A 19,992-nucleotide genomic window follows, 5' to 3' on the forward strand; every position below is an offset into this window, starting at 1 on the left:
CCCTGGCAAAGAAAAGCCCGCTTCTCAGAATTTCATGGGAAACCCCCCTGCCCACATTGTACTCTTAGCGCACTCAGTCTGGAAATGGCGTGTCACAGTTTTTGGTCTGTGCAGTGTGCTGGACTGCTCCAGAGTGGAAGGGAATGGCATTCTCTAGGCACAAGGAATGCACCCAGACCCACTGATTAGGAATTTATTTTTAAACCAAAAAATTTGGGAAGAGTTAAGCAGCCTGGAAGCTTTTAGAGATCTATAGCAAATGGGATTCAGCACAAACTCCCAGGATGTACAACTTGTCCCAGATAGGAATCAAAGCTGTCTCAGATCTGGTAAAGATTTCTAGGGACTTAAGTAATTACCAAAGATCTATTTGCAGCAGATCCCCAAGGTGGACACTAAGACTCCAAGGGCCTGTTCTCATGTGAGACCTGCAAATGCAGGCTTCTTTGCCTCAACAGATGGGCAAATTTTGACAAATGTAGGCTTAGTTGGATCCTTGAGATATTGTTGTATAGAAAGACTTCAAACCAATTTCTAGTTTGGATGTTATATGGATGTGTCATTGATGATTATCTCCTACAAGCTCTATTTCTTCATCTCTAAAATGCAGATCCACTGAAACTGTGTTCCCAGGAGACCACAAATCAGGACAGTGGATCTGACAGTGGATTGGTACAGCACAGCAGTTGAGAGAGTGGTCTTTGGGATCTGAATGCCTGTATTAAACTCTGGCTCCATCAACTGTGTATAACTTGTTTTCTTAACCTGCAAGCATCCCTTTCCACATCTGTAAAATGGAAATAATGAGAAGTTGTATAGGAGTAAGGATTCAGTAGGATTTTATATTGAATATATTTTATTTAATATTAAATCCTTGCAAGCTCCTGGCTTAGAGGAGCTAAGAATCAATATGTTTTAACTACCATTAGTGAAATCGGACTATACCTGACAATCTGGGGCATATAGCAGCCACAGGACTGACCAGGACAAAATCTTTGCTCAAGCGGTTCACCTCATAACATTGCAAAACAGTCCTGTAGCTTCCATTATAAGATGGTCACTGATTTGGATTTGTTCTCTTTGTCAATCAACACATATTTACCAAGATTATGTGCCCGGATAGTTCCAAGAATCTGGGGATACAAAGATGTAGGAGGAATGGTCCCAGCCCTTTTTGAACTCACTGAAGGGTGGGAGAGTCAGATCCAAAAAGATGTCATGGCAGAATAAGATCCATCTCATTACGGTGTGATAAGTCAAGTGAAAGAGGAAGGCAGGGGGCTGTGGACACACAGAGAAGGGGCCCAGCGTGTGTGGAAGGCTTCCTAAAGGACATAAGGTTCAAAGGGAGACACAAAAGAATGAGAAGGTAGAGTTCACCAGCTGAAGAAGAAGCCAAGGGAAGCATGTTCAAAGCAGGAAGGCCAGCCAGGACAAAGGCCTAGAGATGCCACACAGTTTGGGAACTGTTGAACTGACCAGAAGACCTGAGAGTAATTCATCTTGGCTAGAGGCCAGGATGTAAGGGCAGTGATGAAGTTGGAGCCTGATGTAAGTAGAAACTTACCAGGGAGATCCCATGGGCTGAACTCAGGTTTCTCGACCTTGGCACTATTGACATGTTGAGCAGAATGATTTTTGTTATGGGAGCTGTCCTGAACACTGGAGGATGTTTAACAGCATCCCTGGCCTCCACACACCAGATGTCAGTAGCACATACACACCCCATTCCCCACTGTGACAAACAAAAATATCTCCAGACATTGTCAATGCCCCCTAAGGGGCAAAAATCTCCTGGTTGAGAACCACTGGACTAAACTAAGGACTTTGAACATTACACTGGGCCAGAGGCTCCTAAGGTTAGGTGACATGATCAGATATACATTTAATTTAGATTGTTTTGGATTAGAAAGTCAGTACAAAGACAGCCAAGCTGGCTATTTCAACCACCTAGGAAAGAGATTACGAGTGACAGTAGAAATACTAAAGAAGACATGTTCTCTCTATAGCTATAGCAAGACATATTAGATATAGATAAGTATATAGATATATATCTCTTTATATAGATATATACATATATACTAAATGTAATTAGCATAAATACTAATTATATACCGATATATAATAATATGAATATGTATATATAATACTAATTATACACTAATATATATGTAGTATATAACACACACACACACACACACTAACTAGCTCTGTAGGAGAATGGGGGGTGGCTAAGGGAGAAGGGGGTAATGAGTCTACCTCCTCTCCAAGGAGAAATAGGAAAACTTTTTTCGTATTGTTTATAATTCTCCAGAAGAGTTATAAATGCCACCATTGCACTTTAAAATTGGTAACATAATTTCACAAACATTAGGTCATGAAATTCTCACAACAGCCCCTTAAATTTGGTTTTCTGATCCCTATATTACAAATGAGGAAACTAAGGTTTAAAGCGTTAGTGATTTACCCAGAATCACACAGCCGGTAAATTGTGGACTCACTTCTTAAGTTCAAATCCCATTCTCTTTCCCCTGTATCATGAAAGTTGTTTCATAAACATAAGGCTTATGGTATTCTGACGTGTTGCAATCACTTTGATCTGGGGAGTTTTAAAACGAACTCCATCTAGTTTTTCAAACAATACGTTTCTAAGCAGATGATCTCATAAAACTACATAAAGAATAGAACCACAAAAAGTTCTGGAAAGTTTTGTGTGCTATTTTTTTTTTTTTTTTTTGGTATGTGCCTTCTTTCTTTTTTCCCCCTTTGTCATGGTGTTAATTAAGGCCGCGTTGTCCCTTTTTTTACTCACTGCAGGCTCCTGTAGCTACAGCTCACCAGCCCTCGCTGAAGTACTCACCCCACATCCATGCTTGTACCCAGAAATTCTCCAGGTTTCTGTGAATTTCCTGCCTGGAGTCCTTGTGCCACATGCAAGCCACTAAGGGGCAGATAGAATCAAGCCCTTTAGTTACTTTGTTTGAATTCCCCCTGTTGCTAACAAATCTTTCTGCTTTACGTTAAGAAGGAGAAAAAAATGTGATTTTTTTTTTTTTCTTGCTTGGTGCAAAGTTTACAGCTGATAAATCTGTCTAAATGTTGTTAACAGGTCAAGTGCACCTGGGGGCCAAACAGGATTTCTCCAGACCCATGAAGATTGTGTGCATTTTCCCCTGTTGTACCCACACGTCATTTGTTACACTATTTGAAAGGCTTGGCCAGTGGCTGTACTCAGCCTCACTCCCACTCTGAGTTATAAAGCTTGCTCCACCGTCAGAGTTTTCCAGCAATTAGGGAAAAAATTTCTGGGAGGAACATCAATATTGTTCTGCACACTTGGGCAAGAAACAGAAAAATTATGGAATGTATTCAAACTACACAGTTGCTCTCTTTCTCCTTCCTTCCTTCCTTTCTTTACATAAATTTGCTTGAAAATTGGATTTAAAGTCGGAAGACTACTTTGGCCACTGGAGGTGAAAAGAAACCAATATTTGTCCAGAGCTTCTCAGGGGCTAGGTCTTGTGTTAGTCCCTTCGCCTGCTTATCTCATTAATTCTCACCACAGTCCTGTGAGACATTATCCCTTTACCCTCATTTTCTAAAAGGAAACTTGGAGGCTCAGAGTATGGAAGACTTGCCCAAGACCACTTAGTAAGTGAGGGCAGAACTGACAATATTTATTTACTCGTTCAACTAATCGTTGAGAGTCTGCTTTTGCCAAGCACCGTTCTGGACACTGAAGTGACGTTTGTGAAAGAAACAAAGACCTCTGTCCTTATGGAACAGACATTCTAGACATTAAGACAGATAATAAACATGATAAATACATAAAAAGTACAGTATGTTAATGACAACAAATGCTGCAGTAGTCACTGATGTTGTTCACTAAATATTTCCTGCGGTCAGCTTTCCATGTGTCTAGCTCTTGCAAATGAGTGGTAAGCAGTGTCACTTCTGGGCTGGAGTATGTAATTACTAGTTTGAAACTCTCCAGGACGCTCTGTCCCCTGCTATGATGATTCCTCTATTAATCTGGGTCCCAGGTAAGAACCCAAGAGTTCAACTGCAGGAAAGAAGGGCAAAGCTATATGGGAGAGAAAGAGGTTCAACTGCTACAGTGTAAGTAATGAACATTTAATCAGCAGTAACACAATAAGGGGAACTGTGGGGCCCTGCCCTGGAGTTCATAACCAACAGTACGAACAGCCGAGAGCCTGCAGCCAGGGGAATAGGGTTGTATGAGTCACATCCCATTGTGGAGGGAGCATCGTATAGTGGAGGAGCTGTGGAAGGTGTGTCACGTAGACGTGGGCTCAATCTCAGCTATGCCATTAACTAGCTAAACAAAACCTTGACCTTGAAATAGTTAATATTTAAACCTCAGTTTATTTGCAAATGCAAGTAACAAACTATTGCTTTACAGAGCTATTGCACTGAAATAAGGTACAGTATGTGAAGTGAAAATGGTTGGTCTCATGTTCATTAACTATCAGTGTCCCTGCTGCTCCTCTTGTTTCCCTGACCCCACGGGTCGTCTTCAGGTACTCTATCGGAAATTAGAAGTCAAGTCGTGTATTGTCTGCATCTGATGTTTTCTCAGTCAAATGGCTGTAATTAGACTGCCTTCTTTCCTTTTAAAAGCCTGGTTCTTGTTTTCCTCACTTTGGTTTCTTTGTTTTGTTTTGTGTGCTTTTTTTTTGCTTCTTTTCATGTCTCAGAAAATTATTTATGTATCCACTGTTTAACATTCCAAAGAATGAACATCCTCTTCAAGATTCGTTTTATACTGTATAACAAATAACATTGATTCTCACTTCGTATGACAGCTGCTCTATCTTCTTCTCTTCTCTTGGCTCCTCTCTCTCTCTTTCTGAAGAAAAGTGAGACACACAGCCTCCTAGCTCTCCTTCAGTGGTCTCTATCCCATGCATCATCCTCCCCTCTCTTGGGACCCTGTCTGTTGACTGAAATATATAATTGGATTAAGCAGCTTTTTGTCTCTGCATCCTGTTTCCTGTGTAATTTATGTCCTTCACCATACACCAGTAAGGAAAAAAAAAAAGCAAGTGTCTTCCTTGCTCACAAAGAAAAACCAATTATCCTCCTTCTAAAATGAAATCATATGTACTTACTTGGTGGGAAGTCTTCAAAGAAATCAAAAGTATCCCTCTAAAATATTCAGGCCATCTTTACAACCCCCCAGAGTCTGGTTGAATGTTTTATTAACAAAAAGCTTATTGGCTACCTACTAGGCATTTGATACCAAATACAAACAAGATCTAGTCCCTCCCCTCAAGGAGCTTATAGTATAGAAGAGGAAGTAGACATGGCACATTACAGTGCAGTATGATTCATGCAGTGATAAGAATGCAGCAGTCAGATATGGCCCAGGGGAAGGTGTGATTAATGCAGTGGTGTTTCTGGCAGCAGTACAGGGTCTGAGGGGACAGTGAGATGGGAGATAAGTGGGTTGGGAGAGATCAGCCAGAGCAGGTCATAAAAAGCTCCAGTTTTATGAGAGAAAAAAAGGTAGATTTTTCTTATTTTCCTCAAGAGAGGGTAGGATTAGAAGACTGTGGGTGTAGAGGTTGATTCCATAGCGACTTTAGATTGGTTCTAATTCAAAAATGGAAAGAGGAGAGAAGAAGCAAAAGAATGGAATTAATTAGACACTGTGCTGGGAAATTAAACACATTATCTTGTTTGATTCTTACAACACCCCAACAAGCACCTGTTTCATCACAAGCTATTGTTATTGTACACATTTTATACATGGGAAGGCTAAGGTTCAGAAACTTTAATGGGGGAAGAGGCATCACTGCACTGCTTCCCACTGGGGCTGACCACTGGGGATCAGCGTGTATCACTACAGGCCGGGATGTGCTCCCATGCAGTGGGTGAGGGCCAAGTGCCCTGTACCTGTCTGATGGACTGAGAAGCATGGCAAAGCTTTTCTGAGTGCTGGCTGGGAAACCCAAATGCTATGTCCTTACCACATTGGTTTTCTTCCGCCAATCTGTCCACTCTAGGGGCTGTTATGATTATGATTTCTAGAAGCTGACAGAAGCTAGATGTTAAGCTGTGAACTAATGATAGCTGGAGGAAAGATGAATATCCAGTAAATTTCAAAATTACCAAGATGGCATATCCCCAGATAAAGATTTTATAGCTCCTGAAACACCTTCGTTCTCTTCCATTGTTTAGAATTTCAACATTGATATACAAAAGATGCTTAGACCCCAGAACATCACAACTGGATAAACAGTGCTTGCACAAAAGACGTAAAGCTTTGCCTTGGGACATGAAGAAGCACTTCACTGGGGGAACTAGGGGGAACTACCATTTCATCACCCAGCCCAACAGTGTTTCCCACATCTCCTCCCTCTGACAGAGACAGAAGGTGGTGCTGGGGGTCCAAATCACTCCAACTCACAGGCAATTTCTTCAGCAGGCTTTTTCCTTGGGGTAAACTACCTGGAACAGGAGATTCCCTACACTCTTGCTTCTGTGGGGTCAATCAGGAGGAGTTTACCAATGACCTTGGTCATTGTCTTAAGCCCACATTCTCAAAAAGATGGTGATTTTTGGGCTTCCCTGGTGGCTCAGTGGTTGAGAATCTGCCTGCCAATGCAGGGGACACGGGTTCAAGCCCTGGTCTGAGAAGATCCCACATGCAGCGGAGCAACTAGGCCCGTGAGCCACAACTACTGAGCCTGTGCGTCTGGAGCCTGTGCTCCGCAACAAGAGAGGCCACGACATTGAGAGGCCCGCGCACCGCGATGAAGAGTGGCCCCCACTTGCCGCAACTAGAGAAAGCCCTCGCACAGAAATGAAGACCCAACACAGCCAAAAATTAATTAATTAATTAATAATTAAAAAAAAAAGATGGTGATTTTAATTTTTAGTGGTCTGGCAGATTGCAGGTTTGCCAAGACCTATTACCAGGTGAAAGTGGTCAATAATGGCCAATAACAATGTGGATGTTGGGCAAGACCAGAGCAACCTGAGCAAGAACCAAGTTCTCTAGAAACCAGTCAAAGCCAACGCCCTGAATTACATGTTTGATAAGGAGCTGCTGGCTGGCAACATGAAGAAACTCAGGTGTGTTGGCCAAAGAATCACTATTCAATCTGTTCGGAAGGCTAAGCTTTTTTTTTCTTTTAACATCTTTATTGGTGTATAATTGCTTTACAATGGCTAAGCTTTTAAGAAAGGTAGAATTGGCCCAGGGGAAGGTGTGATGGATCATGGCCAGGGGCCTGTCACTCATCCTTACCAGTCAGCCTCAATCAAGCCTAGTTTTATCAGATTGATTGTCATTAGACTTCTTTTTCTGTTTCCTTGAAAATTATTGCCCAAGTTTAGCAATTATTCCCTCCACCATGTTTGTACAGAACTGATTCTCTGGCTCAAGTATTGAAAAGCAGGACTTCCTTGGGTTTCCTGGCACCCTTAGTCTCCTTTTATCCCCCTAATGACCCTTTAGGACAGATGAGGCAGATGATATCAACAACTTCTCATCTGACAAATGAGGACTGTGATGAAGGTGGCTTTTCCAGAACTAGAAGGAAGACTGCCTGAAAAGCCAAGCAGTTTTCTCCTTGAATGTACTGAGGGATTGAACAGGGAGGCCCCGGTTCCCACTACTGCACAATTACATGCTGCAGTTTTAAGCCAAATTTCTCTCTCCCCTTTCAAAGTGCTGTAGGGCAGTAGTTTCATAATGCAGAGGAACTCCATCAAATTTGGATTTTATTTATAAGATGAAAGGTCCCCTTTGTATGTAGGCATAATGGGAATAGGATCCAAGTCAAGACCATCTTCCTGAACTCTTTCTTTTCTTTCTTTTTGGTTCATCTCAAGGCAATGCTGTGTGTCTAAAAAGAGTCATTGTTATTACTGCTCTTTTTGTTATCATTCTTATTGATTGACTGGTGGTGGTGGCAGTCATTGTCATCTTGGGCTCATTCTCAATCTCTCAAGTCCTAAAAGAAACCTTAGTTTTTCTGGCTTATTTACCAAGACCTTATACTGACATGAAATTTTACCATCTATCTGACCCTGGTCTGCCTCCCATCCTGTCCCTGACTTTTTTTTTTCTCACTGCACAAGTCAGAAAGTCAAACCCTTGCAGCCTTTATCTCCTTCCAATGGTTTGTAAAACATCATAACTTTAGGACTCCTTTCTAACTATAAAATGCTCTGATTCAAAACTTTGTGTTTCTCTCTCTCGGTGTTGAGCAACGTTTTTACTCTCAGATAATTCAGAAAAAATAATACCTACAACCCCTTTTTCTCTACAATTCAAAATGAAGACAGCCACTCCTGTAGAGCTGATTCACTTTGTTATAAAGCAGAAACTAACAAACAAACAAACAAAAAATGAAGACAGCTGTACTGGGTCCCCTAGAGACTCTGCTGCTGAACGGGCTGTAGAGCTAGGCCAGGAGGAAGCTCTTCTGATCCTTTACCATGATGGCCTTGGGAGTTAAGGATTGCCCCAGGACAGGCTCCTCAGTCTTCATCCATCTCCTGAAGGTTGGAAACCAACCGACACCTCACCAGCACCACCCTCAAGTACCAATGAGTTCTAGTTAGATATGTGCTATTGTTGTGTCTTAATCGGTTTAATATGATATTTCTGAGATAGTTTACTTATAAAATATATATATATATGTATGTATATATATTCATTTGTCAATAAGTCTCCTTGAAAATTTCATTGGGAATGTTTCTATGGTGAATAATGTTTATAATGGGTCCTTGGGACCCATTTGACAACACAGTTTCTCTCGTGGCTATTTCATAATACTTTTGATTTGTAAAGAAAACTTTTGTAATTTTTCTGTGTATATTTTCTCATTGTTCTTTTTTGACAAGGAAGCCAATATCACGTTAAGGCATCAGAAATTGGGTTTATAGCGCTACTTGCCTCTTGGGAAAGTAAATGAGAGAATATTTGTTGTGATTTCTTCATCAAGATAATTTGGGGAGAGAATGGATTGGTTAAAATAGATTAAGTTATTTGCTTAAGAAATACAGTCAGTGATAACAATGAAGCCTTGAGTCTAATTTTGTTCCATGGCCCGGCTGTTTTGCACAGTTGGATTAGGAAGCCAGAGCAGATATCCAGTTTGTTTCTGGGGCTGGGTTTCACATTTTCATTCTACAAGTGGGAGAACAGAGGACAGAAGAGGGTAGGGACTTCCCCCGGGTCACACAAAAAGGGGATGGCTGAGCTGCAGTAAGAAGCTAGGCCGCTTGACGCCGCAGGCAGGGTTCTGTCCACTCTTCCAGGGGTTCCTTAGTGGTTTAGAGTCATTTCCTTTCCCTCCTCCACACTGGGCACCACTTAACCCTCTCTTTTATTGCATTAAATAGCTGATGACTGAGGCTCAAAGCAACATATAAAAAGGTAGTTCTACCTCCCAGTGTATACATATTCTTGGTGCCTCCTCATGGGAACTGAATCTTTGGAAGTATGGTATACAAAAAGCAAATCTGCTCAGTTGAAAGGCAACATGGTAGAGTAAAAAGAGTCTGGGCTTTGAAATCAGACCAATTCGGGTTTTAAACCTGTCTCTATTGCTAACCAGCTGCATGGCCTTGACCACATTACAGAGTCTCTGAGCTTGATTTCAGTATCTGGGCCAAGGAGACCGTAGTACCTGTTTCCTATCCATGACAGTGTGCACCAGGTGAGGTAGCAGACAGATTATATTTGAAAATTCAGAACAGAAAAATGGCTACAAAACTTCTCAAATGTGAGGACAACATTTTGAAGTGAAAAAAATTTTCATGTGCTATTCCAATATTCCCTGTGTATATGCAGCATTGATTCAATCTACAGGTAGTTCTTGGGACATGTATGGGTTTCCCAAATCTTGTCATAACTCTACAGGGAAAGCCTCCCCTCTCACCAAAAAAAAAAAAAAATCCCATCTCACCCTTGATTCTCAGGATTATGTCTATCTAGCAAATACCTGATTACTCAATAACTGCTAATCACATATTTACATTTTCTGTAAAGATATACCAAATACAGGGTATGTGGTATTAGAAAACATAATTTTCTAAGCATCAAAAATCTATAGCTTGTTTAATAGAAGAATAAAAGAGCACTTTCAATAGGGAATTGCATTTTCTTAGAAAGTATGAATTTAGAAAAGATTTATCTTTCAGCTAAGAAAGTACAGTTAATACGCTTTCTACCAGTTTATAACTTAAATGTATATTTTGAAATGTAAAAACTATAATATTCTTGCATATTCCCCTTTCTAAGACTTTCAGATAACTTCCATTAATTTTTTTTTTTAACATTCTCATCAGGAAGCACAAATACAGTGGTAACTGGATTTACTCAAATGAGGTACAAAAAAGTTACGTTTTTCTGGCCTGCCCAGAGAATCAACATCAGTGTGAAAAATTCTAATGCAGGTAACATCCAGGCACCTCATGGTTCCCCTGCTCTTCGGCCTTTCCCCATCCACAATCATGAAGAAGAGCTGGTGATTATAGTGGTATCATTCTTCAGTCTAGAATCTGACCCAAGACAAGGATCTTGTGAAAGTCCTCAATAACTAAACTGGGCTCCTTTCTGCCATCACTTTTTATGTGGACACAAACCCTCCAAGCCTTTATAGACATTAGGCTTTAACTTTAGGATTTCTAGTCACTGCTTCATTGTTTTCCTAGAGTCGACCATATGAAGCTCCATCCAATTTCCTTGTCACTTCTAAGTTATACCAAGTGAGTCTTTGCTCCTGACAATTATATTAAATGGAAACAGTCCATACATATGATGATTTGATGTGAATACATAGGCCACTTTCCCTGATACTTTCCCTGATGTGGGCCTCTAGGTATGCTAATGTCTTTGGGATAGAAAAGGTGTATTGAATGAATGTGCTTGCCCATGTGAATTCCCATGTCAAGATCCATACTGCCTAATGCCAGTTCTCGGGGAGAATTCTCCACTAACAATCTCAAATTGCATATTGTTAATGCATGCCATTAAAATTAATCTTTGCTTTAGCTGTCAGTTCTTATTTACAGACCCCATTTTCTTTGCTGCAGTTAACTCTAGTTATGAAATGTTCCCTGATTCTGAGGCCTTCATGCCACCTTAAATTGGCCCTAATTTGAGGATTGAGTGTGTATGGAGGAGTTTAAGACACATCAAAGTCACAATTCAGTTAATGCAGATGAAACCTCCTTATCTTGTAGATTCTTTGAAGGATGTGTCAATAGTATGGCCCCCAAATTTTCTTGCACACAAAAAATTACTATGTTCTTGGTCAAATATAGATGCCACAAGGGAAGAAAACTACCATTGTTTGAACACCTACCATATATGGACATTGTGCTCATAGTTTTACATACATTAATTCATTAACAACAACCTTATGAAGAAATTAATATTTTCTCCAAATTACAAATAAGGAACAGAAATCTTAGATAAAGTAACTTACCCAAATTCATAAAGCTATTAAGTATAGTGGCTGAAATTAAAACAAAAACAAAACAGGGGTTTCTGTTCTTCTGCCAGTGCTTTTATCACTACAACACATAGAATAAGAAGTTAAAAGCTTTCAGTTTTATTTCTCATTTTCTCAACTAATTAAACCCCATAAGAATTATGGTCTATGAGTTTGCATAACTTGGCACATAATGCTAAAGAGTTGTATCTCATCTATAGATCATGTTGAATTCCAAAGGATGTAAAGTATTAGGCAGCTGATTCATTAGAATCTGTTTTCTGTCATTTGTCTCAGTATTAATTATTCATTCATGTCCGGTTCTGTTTTCACCTTGTCAGTCACTCTCGCCAAAAAAGTGATTGTAGGTAGGAATTTTCAGTAGTATTCTTAAGGTTCTATTTCACTATTTCTGTTTCCTAGAAGGACCTGCAACTCTATGCTCTTATTGAAGAAGGACATTCCTGGATTCGAGCCTTAAGGACACTCACAGGTATCCAGCTCAACTCTAATGCATAAACAGGACCCTCACCCTGTCAGCAGCAGCTGGGTTAGCTCTTAGCACAGACTGCACAGGACTGGAATCATGAGAGAGCAGAGCTCTTCACTCTAGTCATGGATATGAAGAGTCAAAGGCAGCACATCAATGACTTTATAGACACAAGGTGGGATAGAGTACAGTTATGCAATTAGTGCTTATGGAAAAGGGTCAAAAAAAGTGGGGGGGGGGGAGAAGGGAAGGAAGAAAGATACAAACAGCAGCTTCACCAGAAAAACTTTTCCTTGAAAAAACTGAATTCTGCTTCTCCTTAAATATGCTAAAATGAACACACATATTTAACTTCCGCCCCCTCCTTCCCAAAAGTCTAGTTAAATGTCATTAGGCACTATAATGCTTTGTTATTATTTGTCTGTCTGCCTATCTGTTTGTTTTAAGGTATAAATACACAAAGAAAAAGAAAATAGAAAGAAGCTAAGAGCAACAGAATTTTGGAAGGTAGAAAGCAACTGGATCAGTTGGAAAAGACTTAGCAGAATCTTAAACTGAAAGAAGTAATTTCAAAACAATGAGAATAAAGGAGATCCTACAAGTTTGCAGAGAAGAAATACAGTTTTCATATAAAAGTTCAAGAATTATATTGGCATCATAGTTCTAAACAGAAATCTTGGAACCAAAAGAAAATTGAGCAATGCCTTCAAAATTCTGAAGGAAAATTATATCCAACCAAGCTATCAATTAAATGTGATGGGAATAAAGCCATATTTGGACACACAAAGTTTAAAATTTTTTATCTTCCAGATATCTTTCCTCGGGAAACTACTAGAGAATGTGCTCCATCAAAACAAGAGAATAAACCAAAGAGAAGTCAGAGATCCGAGAAACAGAGAACCCAACATAACAATACATCAGAGGGAATCTCCAGGATGTTGCAAGAAAACTCCTATGCAGAAGCCCTAAGAGAGTAATTAGTTCAGGTTGCGTTCTCCAGAAGCAGAGGCTAAGAAGGAGTTTGGCATGCAGAATATTTATTAGAAATCAATACTTCTCAGGAATTGGGAAGAAGTGAGAGGGAAGAAGCAAAACCAAGCAGAAGGAGAAGTTGAATTATGACGCAGATACAATAAAGCCTTGGCCAACCCTTCAAGGAGCTCTGGAGCATTACAGTCCATTTGAGCTGCTCCTCAGTGGGCTGAAGCAACTTTTATAACCTCTCCGTTAACAGTCACTGGATATGGGCTGCCAGGGCAAAGGCATGCTCTTGGCTGGGACGGCTCTCTGCAGCTGAGACAAAAGATGAAGATGCTGACAGCTGGAGGCTGTCTGCTGACTCATTCCCAGCAGCTGGAACAAAACGTCCCTCCTTGAAGGGGCTTCTGGACAGCACATCTCAATGTCCACCACACTGGTCCAGGTTGGAGCAGGTTAAAAGAGTCCAGAAGAAAGTTCTTCAAAGAGATGAAATTGATAGACAACCTTATATGTTTTAAATTTATACAACTGGGTGTTAAGTTTGGAGATGAATGAATGATGAGTACATAGAAACCTAAGCAAAGGATAATAACATGATTAACTCCAAGGACAAGAAAATATTGTGCAAGAAAATAATCATACAATACTGCATGCTCAGATATAAATCATCTTTATATGGTCATACAATTACCTTAAGAGAATGAAAAACATGAGAAATGTGGATAGGGATAAATCCTTATCTACCATAGTGTAGTACTTAAAATAGTATTAGTACTTACAGTAGTTTTCACACATCAAGAAATAGCAACATAAGCTTGGTTTAAATATATAGAGGTAAATGCTAAAAGATTCTATTAGAAGTGTTGCAAGTTGTTGCCTCTGAGAAGAGGAATATAGGAATAGATAGAGAAGTGTTGTTTTTCATAGAATTATGTACATGTATAGCTTTGATAAAATAAAACCTAAATTTCAAGAAAGAAAATATATTCTATTACATTCTGTGCTGCCTGATGGCAAGTATTAGGGTCTGGTTCTCACTATGTTTTTCCCAACCTATTCAGAAAGGATAGCCTAAGTCATTCTCTTGCCCACAGTCAACCTCCCTTCCTGGTTCTTATCTTCCAAAAGTGAGACCTTGAGAGGATTTTGCGGGGGGAAATTGGAGCAGTGAGTGCCTTTGAGTAGGGAGAGGGGAAAACAAAGGGATGGAAGAGAGAGAATCCCTAAGGCAAGGAAGGTGTTGGAGTCGGGGAGGTCCTATGAGTAACGTCTAGTCACTGGGGCTCCCAGGCTAAGCAAAAATTCTGGAGTCAAGTTTGTGATGGAACCTTCAGAGCCACCTGAACTTAAAATACTCTGTAGACTTGGATGATGAGAACATCAATAGTGTTCATGACAGTCTGAGGAAACAGACACCAAGCACAATTCCCCAGCTCCACTTAGTATTCTAATATCTCTGGGCTCTCTGAGGACTACAAGTACACTACACAGAAACAGTGGTATTATTATTATTATCATCATCATTACTATTTAGAGTAACAAACAAGAGGACTGAATAGCTTTTATTTAGTGACCTGTAAACCTATTTTAGTAGAAATTATGCCTGCCTATATATAATCTTCTGGACAGTCTTATTCCAGAGTATTTTAATACATGGCTAACAAGTCTCAAATTATCACAAGTCTCACTTCAGTACTTATTTGTCAACTGGAATGATAGAAGAAAAGATGATCATTTGGATCTCACGGCTCTGAGAACAACCTGAATATTCATCAATGTTCCATGTTTCTAGACTTAGGGCTTTGTATATGCTTTTCTGGCTTCCTGGACCAGTCTTGTCCCTGCTCTCTGCAGAAGCTGCTGCTTCTCATTGAAGCTTAAATGTCAGCTGCAGCCCTAGGCCTTCCAGGAGTAGGATCACTCTATCTCAATAAGTTCTCTGTTACTCTCCAGCTCAGTCCCCCAACACTCCGGACAAGCTCTAATTATTTTATTTATTCACAGATCTGTTTTTTTCTTAACTCTCTCCCCACTCAAAAGCCATTTCCTTGCAACCAGGAGCCTTGCCTGTCCTTTCTACTCTGTATCCAGATACTTGGTAATAGCTCAGTGAATAGTTATTGAACTTAAAAACCTACAAGTTTCACAGTTAACAAGATTAGGCAGTCTTTGATTTTTGGTTGTAATTTAGAGTAGTTAAAATGTCAATTATGGCAGCTGTTCAACTTAGTCACCACAAATGTGTGACTGAGCACCCTGCTGTTTGTACAATAAAAAAGCAGTTGAATTTTCAAGGCTACTGTACAGGTAAGAGCTCATGAGTCCCAAACCATGCCTTCCTAAATTCCCAAACTCAGAGATACAGTTGGTAATTCATCATTCATATTGTACCAGTTGTTCCACCAACATAGGAATTAACAGAGGAGAAAGCAAAGATATGAACAAACTATTACTACCATTTATTGACCGTTTGCTACATACATGGTACTTGGTATATTATACTTTTCAACCTTATAACAATCATGAAAGACAGTTTGGGGGGGGTTAATCTCACTTTAAGATGAGAAAATAGAAGCTCAGAGAAGTGAAGTAATTTGTCTAAGAACACACAGCAAGTAATTATCTGAGTGTTGAATGAGAACTCAGGTCTGTCATTTCTAAAGCTGGTACTCTTTTCACTATAAAATGTCATTTCTGAAATCTAAATTTGTACCTTTTCACAGCCAGAAGATCAAACCACAGTAGCTAAAACTGTGCTATTATAATAACACAGCCCTTTTTAAACAGAAAAGCTAGGAAACCAGCTCCTTTTAGTGTGCTGTTGAGAAGTTTACAGAAAATTTTTTGCTCATGGAGCACTTATGCAATTTTATATAATGACCCTGAGAATCATGGCTCAATCACTGAGGTCTCAGCATAAATCAAGGGGGAAAATGATAATAAATGTCTTTGAGCTAATAATGGAAAAGTACCAAAGTCTTCAATGGGTTACAGGTTAGCAAGAAAAGGTATGAAATGTAAATGACATGTCATTTACTGTAAGAACAAGGTACAAATGTTCAGAGTAATTTCTTTCCACCATGAATTCCTAATGAAATGTTGAGATCAATGTCAAGCAGTTTATTGAAACAGGACATGGAATAGATGTCAAAGTTAAGTCAAACCAAATGAAGTAAGTTAGAGGAAACAGGGCCATATGATCTTTTGTCTTTGGTTTCAAGAACAAAGAATTTTTTTTTCTTTTTTCAAAGCAATAGTATTTAGAAGTTATTAGTCATGGGATAAAGCTTCAACAGACATTGGGCAAAACCAAAAACAATCTCCTCTTTAAAACAAAATTTATAAAAATAATTTTTAAAACAACCTTAATTTCAAGTTTTCTTATTAGTTATTACTTTGATCGATATACCAAGACAATTTACAGAGAAAAATTTATAGAAAAAATTCTTTTTTTTTATACATATACATATGTTCCCATATCCCCTCCCTTTTGCGTCTCCTAGAAAAAATTCTTTATTCATCAGAAGATATCTTCAATTTCCTATTATCAAAGGAATTGTAATCACATTGTTTCTAATTATAAAATACATATTCATTTGAAACTTGAAAAAATCAGAAAGAAAACCCTCCCATAATCCCACAAAACCATGATAATTTTCCTACAAGTAGAAATATGTTTATATATTACATATGTAATATATATTTCAGGCTCAGTTTTAGAATGCTCATAATCTTTTCCCTACTCTGTGCTTGGGGATTAGGGTTTTGCAGGATGATAATAATTCTATGTAATTATTTTTTTAATTAAAGTGGTTTTTATTAAACATATGGTTATTATACATGATTTGATTCATATGACTTTGAAAAGCTTTTAGATAAATACATTTGGGAGTCTTTTACTGGATGGTATCTTTATACTGAGTTCAAAAACTATGTTACCAAAACCCAATAACTGTCTTCACTCCACCTGTGTTATCACATACCCTCTTGCTGGCCTTACCTAGAAGGACACAAGTTAGTGAAGCCCCATCTTACTGGCCACTCTCAGCACCATTTCCTTTTCTCTTTGCTTAATAGTCAGCTACATAAAAATCTGTTTCAGAATCTCACACTGTAATTATCTGTGAAAAGGAAGTGGGTTTCACCCTTGCCCATTTTTGTCCTAAAGTCAGTCCATCAACTACTTCTCAGGTGTCATGACCCTCAATCTGGTTTGGTTTTGTGTGTGTGTGTGGGAAGGCTATTTGTTTTTGGTTGTTTGTTTGTTTTAGTTAGAGGAGGATTTATCATTGTCCCAAGCCATGGAGAAGATGGCAGAGGGCACCGCTTACAGCTCAACAAGGTCTTGGGCTGAAGAAGTTGTAGAGGATTGCTGTGTGGCCCCTGTTGTCCTCCACTTGGATGCCCAGATCCGACCCTCCATCTTAAACCACTCAGCTCCAGAAGGTCATTGCTCCTCCTCCCCCCAGACCACACCCCCAGCCACCAGTGAGATAGAGAACCCTTTCACAATTTCCTGTGTTGGCATTACATTTACGCCCTGCTTCCCTCAAGCTTGCCTTTTGCCTTTTGGGTCTTAAAAACCCATGTTGAAGGTTGAAAAACAAAAAGAAGAAGAAAAGCTCACCCCACCCACTGTTTCTTACCCTTTCAGTCCTGCTTCCCCCAGAGTTAGTGTGAAGACCACTGAGGAAGGGTCACATGCAAGGAGGAAGAGAAAAAGAAAGTATGATGGTTGATATTGCCAAACACCACACTGACTCAGTTGCTATCTGCCCCTCAGTGACTGTGAGCCTCTCGAGGGCAGAAGTGCCCCTCCTGATGCCGGCACCCCACTGCTTAGCTCTACTTCTGGTTCAGCTGTGCAGCCTCAGAACTACTCACTAAATGGATACACGTCTGAGCTATCACAATTTCTGATTATCAGATATGGAGAAATTTGCCTGCCATAAATGGTATTCTTAACTTTCAACAGAGCAAAGTTTCATAAAAGCAGAAAAATGTTTTACTTCTAAGTAGAATACTGGAGTACTCAGTGTAAACTGTTGAATTAAACAAATTTATGATAGTTCTGCAAAAGTAAAAGTTTACAAGGTGTTTTAAAGAAACTGCTATTACAGGCCATAGAATTTCCACAAGCATTTCAACGTGAGACTGTGTAATTCCTCTGCATCTGATGGTGATGTAAGTGCAGGCACCAAACACTCAGCCCTCCACCCTCAGTCAAATGGGATGACCAATGAATATAAAATTAGGGAAAAACCAGCATCAGCATTGGAAAATAGGAAGGATGCTGTGCATATGCCTGACATGTTAGGGAATCTATATTTCATATAAGCTGATGATAATGAACGGAATGTACCATTTAGGCTCTATTCATGAATATCCTTGTAATAGAGAAGGGATAGCAAGGAAGTGGAGGACCCAGACAATTCCTATAAGACAAACTAATTTTCAGGGGTGAAAAGAGACCTTAGGATAGGAAAGTTCAATAATCAAAATGCTAGTTCTGCTGCTAGACTTTCTCCTTGAGCCAGAAGCCATCTCAAGAAGAAAGTGCTCACAGCAGAAGCAAGAAGCCACTTCAAGTGGGATGCCACGTTGCAAGTCCAAATAAGAAAATCACCTTGAAAAGATGAAATGCTTCTTTTGAAATATTTACTGTAAGAAATAAGAACACAAATGTGACAGTTTGTGTCTCAGAAAGATTCTGGAGGGTTTCTGAATGAGTATTTGACAGCTAAGTTAGCAGTGGAAGTAAAAAAAAAACACAGTGGTCGAATGTGGCATAGATGGCTGATTGTTCACCAAACATTCATGGTCCCCCTTCCGTTATTATTCTTGGGAGGCACCTGCCCCTTGACACTGGAGTAGAGCCATATGAATAGTTTTTGACAAAGGAATATGAGCAGAAGTGAAATGTCACTCCTGGGCTTAGGCTTTTAAGAAGCCAGCGTGCCTTCTCTATTGAATCTTTCTGCCTTGGCTGGCTGGAGACAGAGGACTCAGAGGTCCTTAGGGATGGAACGAATCTGGGATCCAGAACTGGCAAGTAGAGGGTGGACAAATGAATTTCTATTGTTAAGTAGAATGTTGGAGTTTGCTAGTGTGGTAGATGGTTTAATGGCTGCAAATTCCTTCCCCCACAGTATCCACAATATGACTTTGCTGTGCCTTCAGAAAGGAAAAACTATTTCTTCTCTACTTTCTCTTTGCCAACTAAAGGAAAACTGTTTTTCCATACTCTATTACACTCACACCAATACCTCACTTCTGACACCAGATGTGTGTGTTTTTTCCCACACAAAGCAATTCTCCAGTTCTCTGTGGACACCAACTGTATGTCCTATAATTCAATTAAATTCTGACACTATCTACCTAGAGTTAGCATCAGATCCACAAGTTAAGGGCTCAGTCCCACAAAACTGCCTCCACTTTAGATGCCAATCACAAGTCCAGGTTGTCTGTCATCTGTGCTTGTGACTGACCAGCTATAAATCAAGGTTTCCCATGACCTCCTCCTTGGGTTCAATAATTTGTTAAAATGGCTCAAAGAATTCAGGAAAACAGCTTACCAACTAGATTACTAGTTTATTATAAAAAGATACAACTCAAGAACAGCCAAGTGAAAGAGATACATAGGGTAAAGCATGGGGTAAGGGGCACGAAATATCTGTACTCTCTCTGAGTGTGCCACTCTCCCATGTATTCAGTAACCTGGAAGTTCTCCAAACCCCTTAAGTTAGGATTATTATGGAGGCTTCATTACCTAGGCATGATTGATTAAATCATTGGCAGTTAGTGATTAAGCCTATCTCTAGCACCTCTCTGCTCCCTAGAGGTCGGAGGGTGGGGCATAAAGTTCCCACCCCCTAATCACAAGGTTGGTTCTCCTGGTAACCAGCCCCCATTCTGTAGCTATTCAGGAGCCCCCCAGCCACCATCAGCTCATTAGCATACAAAAAGACACTGTCACCTTGAAAATTCCAAGGATTTTAGGAGCTCTGTGCCAGGAACAACAGGGACAAAGATCAAATATATATG

This window comes from Mesoplodon densirostris, chromosome 6 (genome assembly GCF_025265405.1).
Source record: "Mesoplodon densirostris isolate mMesDen1 chromosome 6, mMesDen1 primary haplotype, whole genome shotgun sequence".
Lineage (NCBI taxonomy): Eukaryota > Metazoa > Chordata > Mammalia > Artiodactyla > Ziphiidae > Mesoplodon > Mesoplodon densirostris.